Below are 9,677 nucleotides of genomic sequence, written 5' to 3' on the forward strand. Positions count from 1 at the left end.
ACCTGGACCAAAGCCAAATCTGTGCCTCACACATTCAGGAGGTCTACTCCATCACATATGCTTATTAAAACAACACCATGCACTATAGTTCCAATCAGATCTGCTAAATTCTGCCCGGTCAACAGTCTTCTTTTTTTTTCTTTTTTCTTTTTACCAGGATTTGTACTATTACCTCACCTGCAAGCTGCTTCAAACTGTAGGCTAGGCTCTTTTAGTGTCTTTCTAGCCAATGTGGTGCATGGAGCAAAGTCATGATCAAGGCTAGAAGAGCTAAAGATTAAACAGACATCTCTCAGTGCCTTTATGGGTAATAATAGCCTATACATTTGTGTGGTAGCCAGTATATCTCCAGACATCACTAGAATCCAAAAGTTTACCAGCCTATCTCCACCTTGAAAGACACACACACCACAGTGTCCCTGCTGGCTTTGGTTATATTCTATAACCAGGAGGTTATAATCAAAGAAAGATCTGCAGTGTTTGCGATTTTACCAAAATACAATGATTCATAGGGTGTGAAGTGGCCGTAAAGGGAAGACATGTTTTCCATAGTTTCCATTCATGAATACTAATGCTACATTTAGGCTCTTTGTCTGTATAGAAATCATCCCAAGACGGGATCCCCACCACGGTCTCCGGGGTAACGGGACTCCAGCTCAGGCATCCAGTGTGTTAACCTCCTGGTCTGGATGCAGTGAATCAGACGGCAGAGGAGGAGGCAGTTGTCTACTTCCTCAACTAAACTGGACCGCCAGACAAGATATAGTAAGAAATATCAAATGGATTTTGAAATTACGCACGGAACTTAAACCAGACGTGTCTTTTTGGACATTTTACGCACACGTTTTTTTTTTGTTTTTTTTTTTGCTTCCTGGGTGAACCAACGTTAAAAATCCACGTAAATTATTGCCTGCTGCTCCCTTGACAGCGCCAATCCACAGACCACACGGAGCCGCCGTCCAGCGCAGAGCCAGAGCGACGTCACGCGGTTTGTAGAGGTGGAGGAGAGAGTTGGAGATCCGACTCTCACTCAGAGCGCATGTGGACTGTCATCCTGTCTGTCCGCGGGGACCGAGGAGACAATGACGAGGAGCGACAACAGAGCTGCTTTCCGCTTCTTTTCTCTGATGTGAAATAAAACAAATGATGAGAGCCTTTGTGTTGAAGCTAATGAGCTCCAGAGGATTTCAGAAGGGATCATTAACATTTTACACCGGAGACATGTCCACAACTGCAAGTCCAACTCTTCCCTCCTCACAGCTGACATCGGATCAACTCACAGTGGTCGCCGCGTCCTGTAAGTAAACCATTTAAAGTCTCTTAGGTGTTTAAAAAGAGAGTTCAGAGCAAATAAAAACTGAATTCTAAGCATAGCCATTAACTCTCTGTGTGGGCTGTTCCACCTACGTGCTTGCTGATCAGTATTTGCATTTAATCTAACCATAATGCATCAGTGTCATAAGGCTAAGGAAATTTCCATTTTCATTTTTCCACATGTGGTGACAGATTGTAGCTCATTTGACTGCTACATAGCACTCACATAATGGTAGAATTAGTCTAACAGCTCTGTTTTATATCTCATTGTTCCTGATAGTCAGGTAGAGGGAGATTTTACTTTTAAGTTGTCACAGTGTAGAGACAGACTGTCAATCAAACCTGAGTCAATAGCTATTTCTCTATTCAATTTGTTAAAAGCTGTCTGGATTCTTTACTGTTTCAGGTTGTTGCTGGACCGCAAGTTGCTGTGTGATGAACTGTGACTAACACTTCCTTCTCTCCTGCTTTCAAACAGTTTCTTCTCTGGTCTTCTTTGTTGTTATTGTGGTGCTGCTGTCCATTATTTACCACAAGGATCCTCAGTGCTGCAAAGTCCATTCCTATCAGGGGCCTCATGCAGATATGGTAAGAAAACAAAGAGGCAGAAAGTGCCTATTGTGCTGAGTTTTTTTTTTTTTTTTTTTCAAGTGACCTGGATGTTCAGTTTTGATCCTGATGCGGGACATTTGTTGGGATCCCACTGACAGAGAGGACCTGGCCTCAAAGACACCCATTAAGAAGTGTCAGATTCAATTTGCATGGCTGTGGGAAAAGGACCAAAATAAACTTGATATGATCATTGTCAGGCAATGAATTTGCCTCAGCTGAACTATAGCTGCTCTCCACAAATGGTGCCACAGTAACTCTAATGGAATTGGACAGACATTAGCACTAACTGCATATATTGATACCACTTCAGCACCAGCGCAATTAAACCACTGCGAAATGTGTCTCTAACACTGACAGAGCAGGTGAAGCAAAAAATGACCTGATGTTTTTACGCACACATCCAGCAGTACACACTGTGTCTCTACTTCAGCTTACTGGCTATGTGTGTGTGTGTGTGTGTAAAGGAAATGTAAACACAGAAGTAACTTTTCATTGGTTGCCTATTCTTTCAGCTTCCTCTTCCTGACTTGTTTCTCACCTCTGTAAGTCCCAGGGGTGAAATTTCGGGGTTATCTTTAGATTGCAGGGAGACCACTCGCAACCCCCTCGCCATTACCACCGTCGCCCTCCTTCGACAGACAGGAAGCTCCGTTCAGTTGTGGTTTTTAATGGAGACAGTCTGTTTTCCCATTTAAAGAGCTAACAGAGCGTCTCAACCGGTACAAACTGTCCATGCTGACCTCTAGTTACAGCTGTATCCATACACAGTGTGGCTGATAAGACAGCGCTGCTGCCTTTCCTTACTATGAGGTCAGTACAGTGAAGTACACATGACATGGCAGCTTGTAAACACGGTGCCAGAGTCTGTATCCATATTGTAGTTTCAGGGCCTATTTTCATTTATTATGTGATATTTAATTTGCTTAAATGTTGTTTCCCTGATCACAACGTGTAATTAATGTTTGTGGGAAATAGAGAGAGAGTTGTTTCAGTTCTTATTGTAAGGAGAGAGAAAGTAAAGGTTACACATTCCCTGGGAGAAAAAATACACTCTCAAACACTCTTTCATTGTGTTCCTGTGGGACATTTCATGTCCTCAACTTCATAGTCACATACCTTTCCCTGCTTCAGTTTGCACCATGAATAGTGGACAGACCCTACTGTGGGTGTTGGGGACACAAGGGGGACAATGGATCTCCTTTAGGTTGTGGCGTTGAAAAAGGCACACTGCCGCTGGGGTCCTCCCCCGACTTCAACACTGATTTTACACGGTTGTGCTTTTTCACACTGATTGAATCAATGGCAGGAGACAAAAGGACAACTCTCCTTTTTTTCTCTCTCTCTCTTTCTCTGTCCGGAGGACCCTTTTTTTTGCTTCTTAAAAGTACAAACCAGTGAGGGAAAGTGACCTTTGACATCACCTTTTTACTGCGGTCTCTCTCCCTCTGAAATGATGTGAGGGTTATGGCAAAGGTCGTTAGCGTGCGTCACTCTAAGTGTGAGTGATGTCATTGTTGGAAGTGGCCTGGGAAAATGATAAATCTGATATTTTAATACTGCTCAGTGTGACAGCCGAACTCCCATTTTGGCCGCCTCTAAGTCAGAAGGAATCGTGCTAATATTAGCAGCGAATGTCACTCTAACACCTCTTATCCTCCTGTCGCACTTAAATCTCAGTCAGGCAACAAATTGACTTTGTTGTAATGCCGCCCCAAATGACATACAAGGCCATAATGTGTATTGGAGTGTGCTCGTTAAGAGGGTACCTGCTGCAGTCACAGGGGGAATAGAGAGACTCTGAAAAGACCACACGGTGTGGTTTGTTGCCTAGGGACCCAGATGACACAGTGGGACATCACATTGTTCCTCACACAAAGGAGACTCATTTAGACCAGAGGCAATTACCTAGTTTTCCTGGCGGCCTTTTTTTTCAGGATTCCTGCACCTAATACAGTGAGACACTGACGGGTCTTGTTTTAGAGGGGGTGCGGGGTGGGACTGGGAGGAGGCACGGAAATCAGAGGGTGGTCGTCTTATTGATTAGATAATTTATGGTATTGCTGAAGCAGCCAGTGTCTACAGTGATTAAACAAGGCATGAAAATTGGTCAATTGGGCTGAAATTAGTGGATTTGTGACTAATTGCAGACAGGGCACCAGAGCAGCGCAGCACGGATCATTTAGTTAAAACATAAACTGATAAATCCCTCTAACTAAAACAGGTTAATTAATTACTCAGGCTTGGTTACACACTTGTAACAGTCTTTACGGCTTGTTTTACAGGACGCCCCTCCTCAGTACTACAGCAGCAGACAGACGCTGGTGGGATCTCCTTGTCTAGAGCAGACACAGATCACGGACGACAACAGCACCCAGGTGAGAGAGTGAAGCAGTGGAGGGGCATCATCCTGTATACACTATTGAAACAGATAAGAGCACACTTACAGTCCCCTATTACAATACATATAGAGTGTACTGGAGATTAGGCAGCACCCACTTGTATAGCGAATGCTGTAATGCATCTTACTGGCTTTTACAAGTGGGTATCAGTGTATTTGGGTGATTGTCCACAAACCCCTCAGCATATAAAAGCTTCTCTTCTTTCTGTGCCTCATAAGTGTCCCTCTGTTTTTTGGGGCCTGTTTGTGTCTCAGCAGGCAGGTCAGCTGTTTTTCATCGGCCTGCCCTCCAGCTACAGCCTGCCCACACTGGAGGCCCCCCTGCCGAGGCTGCCCTCCTACGAGAGCGTTCGAAAGAAGGACCGCCAGAGGCAGATCCACATGATGATCGCAGACCGCTTCGGCCTCAATGGACCCATTGTGACTGAGGTGGGGTTTATTTGGGATCAGGAGGATTGTGTCGTAGCAATTGATACAGTCACAAAGGCTGTCAGGTGCTGTTGTTAAGCTTGGGAATAGAGGGAAACTTTTCGAGTCCTATTCTTGGTTCAAAGAATGCTGAAGCTCATGTAAACTGTGGATGTGATGGAGGAGGCTCCTCCTGTGTAGTTTCACTATCAATGGAGATGGATGAGAAGTAGGTTCTTCTTTCTATTGTGACCACGCTGTCATACAATATTGTAACAAGAGCGTGTTCAAAGATTAGACGCCATTCATAGAGCACTAAACAGGAGGCCCTATCAGCCCATCTGAGGCTTGCTGGTGAATTGTGCTGGCGGCCGCATTTCAAGGTTTTACCGCGTTGATCTTTTGCTGAGCTCTTGACTTGCCCAACGCTTGAGCAAACAAGGTAATGAGAAAAAGGCACATCAAACATAATTAAAGCCTGCATCCTAAGTGCAAACAGTCCCTGAGAATGCTGCTTTGTGATCCTGTCTTCTACTGTTTTTCTCTTCTCTGACCTCCCCACCCTTTCCTTAATTAAACAGTCCCCAGCATGACTGCCCATCTCTTTCACACACGCACACACACACAAACAGAAAGCACATTCACACATAGCATTTCCCAGTCAACCCGTCACACTAGTCCCCCCCTCCTCCCTTTTAGACTCTGTTAGTAGAGTTTAAATGATGGCCCCTTCATTTCCCCCTGTCTGTCCTGTGACCTGAGGCGGGATAGTAGTAAAACTTTTTGCGGCCTGTGTGGTGCATGTATCAGACAGAGGGCAGGGTTGTAAGGTTGCTCTTGTCGCCTGAGGGTCCCCAAGCAATTAAAAGATAAGAGGACTCAGTCAGGGAGTGTGAATCTGCCAGATGTGATCAGGAAGATAATGTATTAAAGGAAAACACGTTCCAGCAGGCCGACGTGAGCGCAGAAAAATTGTTAACGTAAACACACTTGTTTTTGGGGGTAGACATGAAACCTGAGTGTTCTCCATGACCTCATGTATTATCAAGTCAGTTAGGTGTCAAAAAAGTAAATCAATTATCAAATGAAGCTTAATTTATAGCAGTGTTGATTCATATTTTTCTAACCATGTTAAACATTCAGCAGCTAAAGAGACATTTTTTGGTCTGAGGAGTTGGTGGAGACCAAAAAATAATAGAGTGATAATAATCAGTGATCCTTAGTCTCCTGCAGGACCATGAGGTGGACCATGGTCCTGTCCTGGACAATTTCATTAAATTGTGCGAGGAATCATTCCTAAACTTAATGTTGCTAAGACCAAAGACATGCGGTTTGACTTTCGTAGGAATCCACCTAACATGTCACCAACTATCATAAAGGGTTGACCAGTAGAGGCAGTCAGTCAGTGTAGAGTCAACTACCTAGGAACTATTCTGGACACAACTGCTGATCTTTGAGGCCAATAGAGATAGAATTTGCCATAAGGTCAACCAAAGATTGTTTTATTTCTGGAAGTTGGGGATTTTTATATTGAGAGCTCATCACATCATATCATTTGTTGAGTCGATTTGTTGGTTCGGCAATCTCAGCCTGGTTAATAAAAAACAGGCTGGGATGTATTGTTAAACAGTGCCGAAAGATGATTGGTGTAAATCATAATGATCTCAGCCAGGTCTATCAGGTCAGGTGTATTTGGAGGACTAGGGCCATCCTACCAGACCCTTAGCATCCTCTAAACAAAGAGTTTAGGCATTTGCCATCAGGAAGGAGGTTGACCTTCTCAAGGAAGGCAAGGTCCAATAGATATCTGAGATCATTCATTCCATCTGCTGTTCAATATTTAACCGTGCATTATGTTAAATTACTGATGACATCTATGTGTTAATGTGTTTGATTGTAACAGCGGCTGCTGTAAATCTAATTGCTCCTTGGTGACAATAAAGATTTCCATCAATCAATCAAATCAATCAATCAATCAAAAACAGAGCTTAAATAGACTGAATATCCCAAATGATGCTAATGTTTTATCTGTTGTATCTGCATGTGTAAATGAGCAACTGTTTGCTAACAAGCCTTCTAAGAAGGTGATGAGAAAGTCTGAAAACTAAAGCTTCAAGGCCTGCTCTTTGCATCAATAAGCAAATCTGCATTGCGTGCCACTGACAACAAAATGTAATGTCACTATTCAGCCTGAAGCTTTGCCTCTAACATGTGATAAAACTTGTTTTTTCCAGCCTCCTCCATCATACGAAGAGAGTATCCGCCAGTCTGTGGAGCTGCCGTACAACATCCTCTCCTCCAGTCTGGACGTCTCTCCTCCTCAGAGTAGCTACACCAACAGGGGGGCTGACATTCAGACGGACACACCTCCTCCCGTCAACGCGGACACTAACAGCACTGTTCTGCCCGTGTGACACCGATTCATGTCTCAAGCTGCCTGATGAATGTGAAAGAAACTCAACACTATAGTCAACAAATGACAACAAAGACTGAAGATCACGATCGGATCCTTCACACACTCATACGAGATGATTTTAGATACCTCAAGACTGAGTCCATACTGAGAGACATTTAATGTTGGTTCATAAGCTGAGGCGTGACCAAAAATAAGCTGCACACACTACAGGAAAAGGTCACATTTGGTTAAAAAACACTTGAAGTGATGATCCTGTTGAGGATAGAGGGGGAGGAGATGTGTGGCCTACAGGACTGAAACTTACCAAAAAGGGAACCACTATTTACTTTGCTGATTATTCTCAGTTAGTGAACATTTGTGTTTTTGTTTGCTCATCTATTTTACTCTGCTGTTCCTCAGCCACAGGCCTCACTGCCTGGTTTGTTATCAGAGACCTGTGTGATGAGTTGCTGTAAAGCGTGTCATGTTCGCCACTGGGGCTGTGTCAAACTGCTCCAGCATGTGGTTCAGCCTGGGAGGGGGGAATTTGAAAAAAAAGGAGCTAAAGAGAGAGTGCCTTTCATCAAGTTATAACAAGACATTTACAGTAAGACAGGTTTTGTCAATGGTTTCATCAGAAGTCTTTTCTTTCTTTCTTTACCCCAATTATTATTTTCTGTCAAATGGGAAAAATATGATTTCTCACTTTCTTATCAAACATTTTATAACGTAATACTTTAATCATGTTTATGTTTAATTAAATTTTTACTCTTCTGTTATCCAAAAAAGTGTCAAGTCCACAGCAGAGTGAATGTGAAATGAAAACAATGGAAAAATACCAAGTTCCTTGTCAAGACGTGTTTTGTCTTGATCCAGCAAAGTTGTTCTGCAACTTATTCACATGCAAAATGTTTGTCCTGCACATTGTCATGTACTATATTTATTTAAGAAAGAAACAAGTGACTCCTCGTTATGTCTCTGTGAAAACAAATGTAATAAAGTCTTATATTGCTTTGCTACGTAATAGACTGTTACAATGACAAAGAAGCAGCAGTAAACAAACATAAAGATGAGCCAGACCTTTCAGCAAGATTGACCTTTGACATCTGGTGGCCAGTTGAAGAAGTGTAGTGAGATTTCCATGCATATATATATATATATATATATTTTTTTGTGTGTGCGTGTGTGTGTGTGTGTCTGTGAGAGAGAGAGAGAGAGAGAGAGAGAGAGAGTGTGAGAGAAATTTATTCACTTACTTTTCACTTCACAAATATTAAATTAATATCATAATATAATAATAAATGAATACAAAAATATAACATTTGTAGGTGGGGCACTATCCAAAAAAAAAAAATACACAAGTCAAAATTGTGACTCAAAGGAGTCTTCATTGTAAAATCCTCTAAGAAAAAATGACAACATATAATTATGTACAACATGTTACAGGTAGGCTGTAATGGCAGGCCACTAACATGTCAGATTGCACAGTCATGTCCATTTTGTGACACAATCCTAATGCTTCGATTATATCATGTATTTTGAGTTTGAATTCTGTTCACGTTCAGTCACAGAAACTGTGATTAGATTACTTGAACTTCCATTGGCTTCCTGTGTCGATGATGTTTCACATAAGACTATGATCTCAGGCCAGATGGGGGCAGTAGTCGTCCATTGTGAATACAGTGCAGAATAAGTGCAGATTGGAAACACCATCATCACTTCAATCCTATACAGATGATACAGACTCGAAAAGCAGATATATACTGTACAGCATTGTTAAAACATTTTCCTGTGCTGCATTCAAGAGACATAAGTATGAGACAGTAGAAGCATCCGTTAATTTGGCCTTTAAAGTAGAAAAATGCCCCTGAACTACATTTTCTTTATCATTATTGCCAATGAAACAGAAAAATGAAGCAGAAATAATCCTGCAATAGTCCATGATACTGAGATAATGTACATTTTAATACCCTGTTGTTTGGTTCTGGTCATTGATTCTGTGTAACATTGAAATCACAGCAGTTACTGTGTGATGGCCACAGCTGTGGCCACACAACCGTCGGTAACCCTCTGCACCCCCACACTACTTGTTTATACACATAATACATTCAATTAAGTAAGTTTGCTACTTTATGACAGTAGGCCTACATTAGTTTTCTATTTGAAGTGTGCACATTTAGTTAGCTTTTGTGCAGTCTTTGTTTCAGTATCGTTTCCTAATTTCTGTTCTCTTTGAGTTACTGGTGCTGTTGCTGCTGGGATCTGGGATCTTATTATTTTCTTTAGACAATTAGTAATTTCATTTGGTTTGGTTAGGTATAGATTGTGTGTATTCTAATGATGTATTATCCTGATTTGCTTTGTTTGTAAATTAGCTGTTGTGATTTGTGTGCAGTGTTTATGTTAACCCCTCTTGTGTTTAGTATGGGTTCAGTAGGTTAGGTCTGTTTTGTATTCTGTTAGTTTGTTCAGTGGGCTTTTGGACAGTTCTGTTAGTTTGACCTCTTTTATGGGCCCAATCCTGTATTACCTTTGTTTGAGAAATTGTGT

Source organism: Trachurus trachurus (assembly GCF_905171665.1).
Source record: "Trachurus trachurus genome assembly, chromosome: 8".
In the NCBI taxonomy this organism is placed as follows: Eukaryota; Metazoa; Chordata; class Actinopteri; order Carangiformes; family Carangidae; genus Trachurus; species Trachurus trachurus.